At 30.6% G+C, this 10,271-nt stretch overlaps 1 pseudogene; it reads left to right on the top strand.

Moving 5' to 3' along the window:
- The first annotated feature begins 1,598 nt into the window (after window positions 1-1,598).
- LOC129903707 (scopoletin 8-hydroxylase-like) overlaps window positions 1,599-10,271 on the top strand; it is a 72,331-nt pseudogene continuing 63,658 nt past the window's right edge.

Raw genomic sequence — 10,271 nt, 5'->3', positions numbered from 1 at the left:
AACATATAATTACTCTCTTTTGTAAAGTGAATATAATTGAAGACTTAGAATATTTTCTTGTCTCAACTCTCTCTTTCACTACTACACACTATAATATTATCTACACTTCTCATCTTTCTTCCATCCTTCACAAAGAAAGACCACCACTATTTATAAGTGAGGAAATTTTCCTTGTCTTGAATAGGAATAAAATGGATAATGATTTAGGTAAATGAATGGAGGATTTTATGCCTTGGAAATTATATATGCTACAAAGCATAATGAGGTAGAGCATGAGTTAGCGGTTACATAAGTTACACCAACAATAATTGACCACATTCTTGTCAATTTATATTCACTAAAATATGCACTTAATATTTTGTTTTACTAATAAAATACATATACACCAACACCAAGAAATACATATATATATATATCATTTTTATAAATAGTCTTGATATTTTTTTTAAAAAAAAGGTATAATCTATTATTGCTAAAACAAATTGAGGCCTCTCAAATTTGGAGGCCTAAGGAGCTTGCCTTTTTTCTAACTCTATCGAGCCAAGCCTGAAAATAACATAAATTATCAACTTGTAAATGAAGTAAAACCCACAAACCCTAACCCAAACTCGTGTACATCGAGGTGTGACAAAGAATTGATATTATGTCTCGATTGTTAAGGGTCATCACGAAAGGTTTGTAATACATTCTTCCAAACAACAAAACACTCACATTGGTGCAAAGTCTCAAATTTGACGACTAAAAGGCATCATGGTTCATGCCATAATAGATGAATCACCCTTTTGATCTAAAATTATATTTAAAATTATTCTTTGATAAGGAGATACTAACCACTCTTTTTTCCAGTTGACTAATAACAAAAAGAAAGTGTGATTTTATCACGTGTCATTAATAAAGAGCCTGTTTGAATTGATTTTTTATTTGTGATTTATTTTTTTTATTTTAGCTTAAAATCAAGTGTTGCATTTTTTAAATTTATCCAAATACTTCAATAGTTCCTAAAAGTTATTTTGACTTTAAAATACTTAAAAGACGTCAATCCAAACAGGCTCAAAGTATCTTATCACATGAAATATATCTTATTATGATAGGCTAAATTTTATTCCTAAAACTTCACTAACTAGAAATATTGATTTGGAATAGTGTGCAATTGATATTCTTTGCAATTGGATAAAATTTTATTTAAGCACAAAAATTCTTCTTTGTCTTCACCTACTTTGAGGGTCAAAACCGTGCTTTTATGAACCTTACATGTTATTGGAGTCTTGGACATCCATATTATTATATGGTTTTTGGGTTGATTCTTAGACAACAATTAAACTAATGCAAGCAAAGGTTAGAATAAAGAATCAAAGAAAAATGTCTTCTACATTTCATATATATTTTTTGATGTTCAACTTGATCATAGTATATTTCCAACAACTTCAAGTGACAAAATCTTGCTTTCTGAATATAAAATAGAATTTGACTATATACCAAAAAAAAACATTTACTATAAATTGGTATAGACAGGAAGCACAACTTCCTCATTGAAAATCACAAGATATTGATTAACCAACAACCCAAAAGAGGAAAAAGAATATTTCCAAGAATATAATATGGCCCCTAGTATTGATGAAGGTAATGCCTTGTTTGATTTTGTGGTCCAAAAGAGTAATGGAGTAAAGGGACTTGTAGACAATGGCATTAAGATGGTACCAAAAAGATACATACAACCACCAAATGAAAGAATATTAATTGACAAGAAAATCATCAATTCAAATGATGATGATCAACTATTGGTGGCCATTGATTTATCAAAATTACATGGACCTGAGCATGATCAAGTAGTGGGAGCTATTACAATGGCTGTTGAGACACTTCGATTCTTTCAAGTAGTAAACCATGGTGTGACTTTGAAATTGTTGGAATCTGTTAAAGCTACAGCCCATAACTTCTTTGATTAGCCACCTATGAAAAAAGGAAAAATTACTTAGAGCCCGTTTGGATTGGCTTTAAGTTGGTCAAAACCAACTTAAAGCTCCTTTTTAGCTTTTGGACGTGTTTGTCTAATGCTGACTTTAAGCCATAAAGTTCTTAAAGTCAGTCAAAAATGAAAAGTTAGGATTCCTAACTTTTTTTTTCCAAAGTGCTTAAAGTCATTTTCTTTGACCATGGAAATTACTTTTATATCCCTTATATTATAACTAAATTCTCAAACTATCTTTTTTTATTCTTTTAACCCTAAAATTCACATCATAAGCACTTTTATCCAAACACTCAACTGCTTATTTATAAAAATAACTTTCAGCACTTCAAAGTTCTAAAAGCACTTCATACATAAAAGTTACTTTTTTAAGCCCATCCAAACGGGCTCTTAATTGAATATGTTTTAAAAAATATTTACTATTTTTAAATATACTTTTATTTTATTATAATTTTTAACAATCAATAATAATATTTTAATTAAAGAAGACATTATATAAACTTTTTATTTGAGGAAAAGAAAAGGGCGTTATCTCTCTCTCTAAGGGTTTTTCTTCAGTTTCTGCGTCTCTCTCTCTTATTCCTTCATCTCTTCTTCATTCTTTCCTTATTTCTTCATCTTTTTATTTATTTCATACGAAACTCATAGGTTTTAGGTGCACAATTATAATAAAAGATCAGAAATCTCCTAGAAGAAGCCTAAGAATTCGAATTGTTGATTTAATCGACAATGGTGAAGTGAATGTCGGTCCAACTTTTAGTTTGGGAATTTCTGTAAATCAATCTCCAAAAGAAGATGGTGGTGAGGTTAATCAAAATTTCTAAGCATTGCATGTAAAGAAAAAGGGTGGTAGAAGTAAGAAAAAAACCAGTGAATTGAGTTCTAAATCTAAATCGAAAAGAAAATGAGTTGATGTTGCATCGGTATCTAAGAAATTTGTTGACAGTGATGATGATTTTGAGGATTTACCTTCTCAATTTTAGTCAAAGAAAGTGAAAACTACAGTTGCTCAGGAGAAGAATCCAAATATTTGAAATCGATTGTGCAAAAATATGGTTTTACCGGAGAATTTATATCTGGTATGTCATTCTACAAACACATTATTTAACTGATAATATTTTTAATCCGTTTATGTGTATTTTCTTAGTTTGTTATTGTTTTGAACTTGTGTGCTAGATGTTGAAGAAATATTTGTGTATTTGATACTTTTATTATAGTCTAAATTTATTTGCTCAAGTTTATTACATCAGTGATTGTTGGGAGTTTTGCCATGAATTGTTAGATCTTTTGTGTTACAATTTATTAATTTTTTTAAATAAATAAATATAAATGAATTAAACTTTGAACTAAAATGTATTACACATACATTAAAATTGAATTAGAAGAGAATAAGAGATGAATGAAATCTGTAGTTAATTGAAAAATGTTTTCAGTTATCTGTACACCACAAAAATGAATTAAACTTTGAATGAAAATGTGTATTACACATATTAAAGTTGAATTAGAAGGGAATTAGAGACGAATGAAAACTATAGCTAATGAAAAAGGTTTTTAGTGATTTGTACAACACAAAAATAAATTAAACTTTGAACAAAAATGTGTATTACACACATATTAAAGTTGAATTAGAAGAGAACTAGAGACAGTAATCTTTAATTCTAATATGCAACCTATGTTAGCATCTTCCTACTTATTGGAACAATCAATAATCTCATTCATAATCCTCCCATAAATCTAATGTTTTTAGAACTAGCCACATGTAGACCAGCAAAAACTGCAGGAAAAAATTAATCCAACACAGATTTCTTTACCATATGATTGTTCAAGCTTATTCTCCCTCACAACTATTAGTTTTTCAATGAGAATAATTTAATCTAAGCTAAGACTGCTTTAAAGAGTTTTCCATTATTAAAAGAGGAGTGAAAATGAAATAGTAATATCTTTTTTTTTGCAAAAAGTAAAGCGATCATTAAAGTTTAGTATGTTTGTGATGATGTGTTTTCCTTGAAACTTGAGGAGTACACATTAGCAGTAGTTCATTTTTAAATGAAATATTTGATTTGCTTTTATTTTACATTGGAGTCATGTTTGTTTCTTTTCCTTTTTCCTAAATTGCTGAAGAAATCTTTAGATGTATAACTATTGCATGACTAGCTCCTTTTTATATATCTACACTCTACAGTATCTCTGTATGTTCACTTTAAATCAAGTGTAGTTTGATAAAATTTTGATTTATTGTCGAGTGCAGTTTCTCTGTTTTGAAATCACTTCTTACGTTAGATTCATAATCCCTTAATCTTTTGTATTTATCTTATCTTATTGTTGAGCTTAAGACCAAAGGCAGATTTGATATCAATAAATTGATCTTCTAAGATCATTGATTTGTATTATCAATTACTGTCATATAAAAGACATTCCAATATAAAAACAGTCATGGGTAGAATTTGCTAATATTAGCACTGATAAAGCTACTCTTCTTTCCTTAAAATCTCACATATCTTTTAAGTTCTATTTGAGGGTTCATGTTAAGATATAATTATCTATAGTGATAGATTGATATTATTTATATGTAGGATCGTAAATTCTAGTGACATCCAGATGTTTTGTATTCTTCAAGTAGGTGGTCGTCATATACTAATCATGACGTGATTGAGAAAATAAAACTTTTTTTATCTGAAAAACAGCTCGAGTTGTTTAGGAATACTTATTTTGGTTACTTTCTTGTCCTTCCGAAAGTGACCACACAACTCTAACTTATTTATTGCCTTATGAATAGGGAGTTAAAACACACACCAGATGATGTATTTGGTGTTGAATTAAATGAGAAGATGCTATTTTTCGGGTTTAGAGAATTTGGATTAATTACAGGCTTAAATTATATTAGTGATGGTTGCTCTGTTAATGTTCCAGATTCTCCTTGTCGGTTGTTGAGCAATTATTTCCTTGAATAAATTACTGTTCAAAAGAATCATCTACGCAAGTTATTTTTATCAAAAAAATTCATAGATGATGATTCCACCGTTTCACTAGCTATTTTGTTCTTTATTAATGATTTTTGTTCTCATATGAGAACAATGAATACCAAATTAGTAATAGAGATTTCTACCTTATGAAAAGTGGACAATTCAATTCTTACCCGTGAGTTTTAGATATCTACAAGAAGTTGCTTGATAATATGAGGCACAAGCTTAATTCAACCAATCAGTACTATAGATTAGGTGGATTGCCTCTTGCCCTTCAAATTTGGATTTTTGAGTGTTGTTATAGAGTCGATGAAGATTTAGCTCTTCGAATTTCTTATTCTATTCTAAGAATTTAGAGGTGGAAAACAGTTGCTGAAAGTCCTTGGAAAAAGCATATTGAAAATGGCATCGTCATGCCTACGAAATTCAAGGTATCTATACAAAGTTAATACAATTTATGACACATATATATATTAGTTCAACTCAAGTTAATACATCTATTTGTTTCTATATTTTAATTTTAGTTTGAGAATATAGTGGCGATTGAAGATGAGGTATCTAAATTGAGGCTTTCTGAACCTCGTGATTACCATTCTAAAATTTTGAAATTGGAGCCGAAACGATCAAAGCATAGTCTAGATATGTTGACCAGGGAGGTTATAGAGTTGAGAAAAGAACTTGTAAAGATATAAGCTAACTTTCCTTTAGGCTTTATCTTTTTCAAAACTGTTATTCTAATATTTGTGTTATATTTAATTATATACTAGGCGAATGAAAAACACAAAGCTCTTGAAGAGAAGATAGACTTACAATCTATTCAAATAAAAGAATTTGTGATGAATTCCAACAAATAATTATTGAAGGATATTTCTTTGTTGTTTGCTAGGAGAGACATCAACAGTTCTTTTACTCGAAGAGCCAGGGAATCATCTAACAAAAAGGCTGGTGAGACATTTTCGGGTGGATTAGACTTCAATGGAGGTTCTTTTATATTTTAAATACATCTATATTATCTTGTTATACTTTCTGGCAGGGACTTAAGTTTATTTACTATTTAGAGTTTTTACTTATCTAGTGTTACTATTCATAATCATAGACCTTGGAACTGAATAGTGGACCGTGTGCTTTTATTCTCTGTGCTAATGTAGAGGGGTTATATTTTTATGAATTAGACACGAATGAAGATTGTAGCTAATGAAAAAGCCTTCAGTGATGTGTTTTAGTAGTGTTATCAAACTGAAACCTGCATTATGAATTAAATTTGAATGAAAAATGAATTAAACTTGAATGAAAAATAAATTACATACATATTAAAGTTGAATTAGAATAGAATTAGAAACGAATAAAAAGTATAGCTAATGAAAAAGCCTTCAGTGATCTATAGAAACACAAAAATGAATTACATACATACTAAAGTTGTCTCTACCTCCCAAAGTAGGGAAAAGGTCTGCGAAGACTCTACCTTCCCCACACCTTCTTTGTGGGATTACATAGGGTATATTGTTGTTGTATATGGTTTAGCTGCTAGTGTTACTATTCATAATCATAGGCATTGCGGAGCTGAATAGTAGATTGTGTGCTTGTATTCTCTGTGCTAATGTGAATGAGTTCTTTTACCAAATAAAATTGTTTGTGTGCTATAGTTTTCAAGTGACATTGACTAGCACTTTCCTATATATTTTAGCTTTAGTGATTTCCATACTCTAATGTAGTGTCTAGTTAATCATCTTTTGTTTCACTCCATAAATTTGGTTAAAGTATCTTGAATAGAGAAATTGGATGTAAATGAGATGGAGGAGAGTTTTCATTGTAATAGAGCTTGTTGTTTGAAGTTGGAGATTTTTAATATGTTAAAAATTCTCTGTTCCCATGATAATGGAAATGCTTATACTTATCGAATGCTATGTGTAACTTGGGATAAAGAGGAGTGGAAGTAAAAGTGGATAGGTGTCATCCATTTCCCAAGTTTGGTAGTGAAATAAATTAGGGAATTGAAATAACAGCAGGATAGCTGGGTAATTGTCCATTTGGCTTTTTCAATTTTCCTTCTCCCTTACTCTCCTCCAGGAACCAAAAATGGCATATTTTGCTTAGACTCTCCAAAAATGTTATCGCATCCAAATTGGGTCTTCCAAAAATGCACTATTCTTGGAGGATCCAACACGCACCTAATTGTATTTTTGAGGAGGCTGAGCAACATAGAACATTATCTGCCAAAATTGATTATTTCCCACTTAGCATGAAATTCACTTGCTAAAGTTAGCCATCATATTAGCAGTAAAGCCTATCATGGTCAAGCTCAAATTAGCTGGTTTGAAGATGTATTTCATTTGATGCATATTCCTTAAGGTTCACCAAGAAGAGTTAGTTTGGTCAAGGGACGGGAAAAACAATAAAAGGTGACATGCGTATATGCATTTGAAACTATAATTAAACCAATGAAGGTGTGGATATTCAAGAGATATATTTGTTTTTATGTGTCCTTATATAATATTCAAAAATGCACCACAAATCTATATAACTACAATAGTAGGTCTCAGATTGTTAATACATTAAAATTTGGTAAGGGTAGTAGACCTCTACTCAGTAACTTGCCATAAACTTTAAAGTGAACAAAGATTTTACAAGCAAAAGTTTGGCCTAAGCCCTTGCAATTATAATTCTTATGTCTCTCCTTCTACAAGGCACCAAATATGCTAGAAAATATAGCTGATGGCTAAATCCATTTGAGCAACTCAGCTAAAAGGTATTCTTTTGATGAAGGTCTTAGTTGGAGGTTGTTTAAAGTTATGTAGCTTCAGAATCTGGTTTAAACGGGTCTTCATAATGAAGCTCATTACTCGTAGATGAACAATTGGAAATTAGAATATAACTTGGTGTCTAAATAAAAGAAGTAAATGATAATTTTGATTGAAACAGAAAAACAACTTCTGATGGATACTTGTAATAAGTATCTTAAACTGGTAGAGCACTTCTCATATCAAAGCAGGTGGTTTCTGATTATTACTCCCTCCAGTCCAAAATAAGTAAATTTTTGGGGTGTGGTACACCCTTTAAGAAAGTTAAATTAAATACATCAGTCAAGGTTTTTTTTGACACTATTACCATATTGCTTTTCCCCAAACTTTTATTCACATATTTTTCTTGTAATATATTTTAATTACACACAATATTTTTTTCCTTGTGTTGATGCATCAATACATGTGGCAAGAGGGCATGACACTCGAGTTGTAGAATCAGCTCAGCATGAAAAATCTCAAGTGTTTAAAGCTTTCGTTAAATTTGGTACTGTTGGAAATTTTGAAAGAAAATTTGGTAATGAAGGGTTTAATACAAATATAATACACATTTCATATACTTTCATTCATCTTTGTTTAAATTGTTCATGTTACTTACAGATGAAGATGTTGTAGGAATTACTATTAAACAAGTTTTATCTGAGGTTGTTGCTGATATAAATGGTATTAGTTTTATTTTGAAAGTTCAAATAAACTTCTTTGATCTCTAATTACTCTACCTGCTCCTCCCTTAATGCATTACTAAAAGATTTATTTTGTATATAGAAGAAGAGGTTGCTGATCTTAATTCAGTTGAGGCGCAACCTAATAGTAGTGCAGCTAACAAAGGTAAACTAGATTGTGGTGCCTACTGATGCCTATGCGGCAAAGGGTAGTCAAAAAACTCCTCAAACGCTTGATGACTTCATGTTGTGTGTTGAAGATCTTTCCCAAATTCGCAAGGCAGAAGCATCATATCTAAGAAAGAAAGCCACTGTTGAGGAAAACAAAAATAAAAAGGCAGCCACTATTGAGGAAAAGAAAAAGAAAAAGAAAGCCACTGTTGATGAAAATAAAAAGAAAGCGACACCGAAGAAGCGGGCAATAAAAAAAATTCTAGGAAAGTCAATTAAATCTCCTTATATATAATATTTTGAATCTAGAGGGACTATATGTGTAACACGCCAAATATTTGAGATAAAACACCCCTTTTCACTTGTAATCGGAGTAGATGATGAATCTGATTTGATAGATTCATTCACTTCGTGGCTTTATACGGGTACAAAAAAGAGGTAATTTATTAATGTTTGTTATTTTATATGTCAAATTTTTTTTTTAGTTTAAATGAGTTAACTGACTGAAAATTTCATTTTTTATGCTTTAAAGGGGAAAGAAACCGTATCCAGAAGTTGTTAATGTCCTCAAGCCAGCATTTGAATTAGGTGTTTGCAATGTAGAAGCAAAAGAATGGTTTTTCAAATTGGAACATTCTGGTCAAGCATGGAATGATGAGGTTAGTTATGTAAACTCCAGGTGAACACTCTCATTTTTCTGAATCAACTTCTTCTCCCATTTTTCTGGACAAGCTTTAATGAGCTCACTGAATTGAACTTGCTACAGATTTGAAATATTATCTGACACTTGACATCATTTTAAATCTTTTGCAGCATCTTGACATCATTTTTTATTATATTAGAAAGAAGGGAAAGTATGAAACCAATAATAATATTCGATTTACAACTACTGATTGTCTATTCAAGAAAAAGATTGCTCAATCTTATTTTCAACTCTATGAAGCTCATGAAAATAATAAGAAATTTGGAATTAAAGCTTCGGATGCTATTGCTGAGTATATATGCGGACACCGTTTCTTGGCAAGCACCCCATGGGACAAAGTGGATTATGTTCTTTTTCCAATAAACATTAAAAAGGGTTATCATTGGATTTTTGTTGTGTTTGATATTGTTGAAAGGTCTTTGAAGGTGTATGATTCATTTCCATCTACAGGGGGATGAATTTTCTGACTCAAAATGTTGCTGGCATGATTTCATTGGTTTTACCATACTACTTGAGTGTGGTCAAGTTCTATGATAAGTGTCCTAAATTGAAGAAATCACCTAAATACAATGGGAAAAAATGAGTTTGAGCTCATTGAATCTAAGTTCATAACTGAAGGGATTCCTAGACAACAAGAAGATTAATTGTAAGTTTAATTGTTTATGAAATAAATACTATCTTTTGTATTGGTCTTATTAAACTCAATAGTATTTTTATAATGATTTTATATTTTAAATTTTGTAGGGACTGTGGAGTTTTTGTGGCTGCATTTGCAGAGTTAGTAAGCAATGGCCCTATATTGCAAATCAACAACTAAGTATAGACAGTCTCCGAAAGAGGTTTGGGGCTCTACTATGGGAATATGCAGTGAAGAAGCAAAAGAGTAACCTTCAAAGTGAAGACGAAAGCCCACATAAATAAATAAATGTAGTTATATTAGTTAAAATATCTATGAAAACTATGTTGTGTAAAAACAGATTATAGCTGATGTATTAGTTAGGTTTTGAA

This window comes from Solanum dulcamara, chromosome 9 (assembly GCF_947179165.1).
Source record: "Solanum dulcamara chromosome 9, daSolDulc1.2, whole genome shotgun sequence".
Classification (NCBI taxonomy): Eukaryota; Viridiplantae; Streptophyta; class Magnoliopsida; order Solanales; family Solanaceae; genus Solanum; species Solanum dulcamara.
Note: the sequence above shows the minus strand (reverse complement) of the source record. Positions and strands in the feature narration are given on the sequence as shown.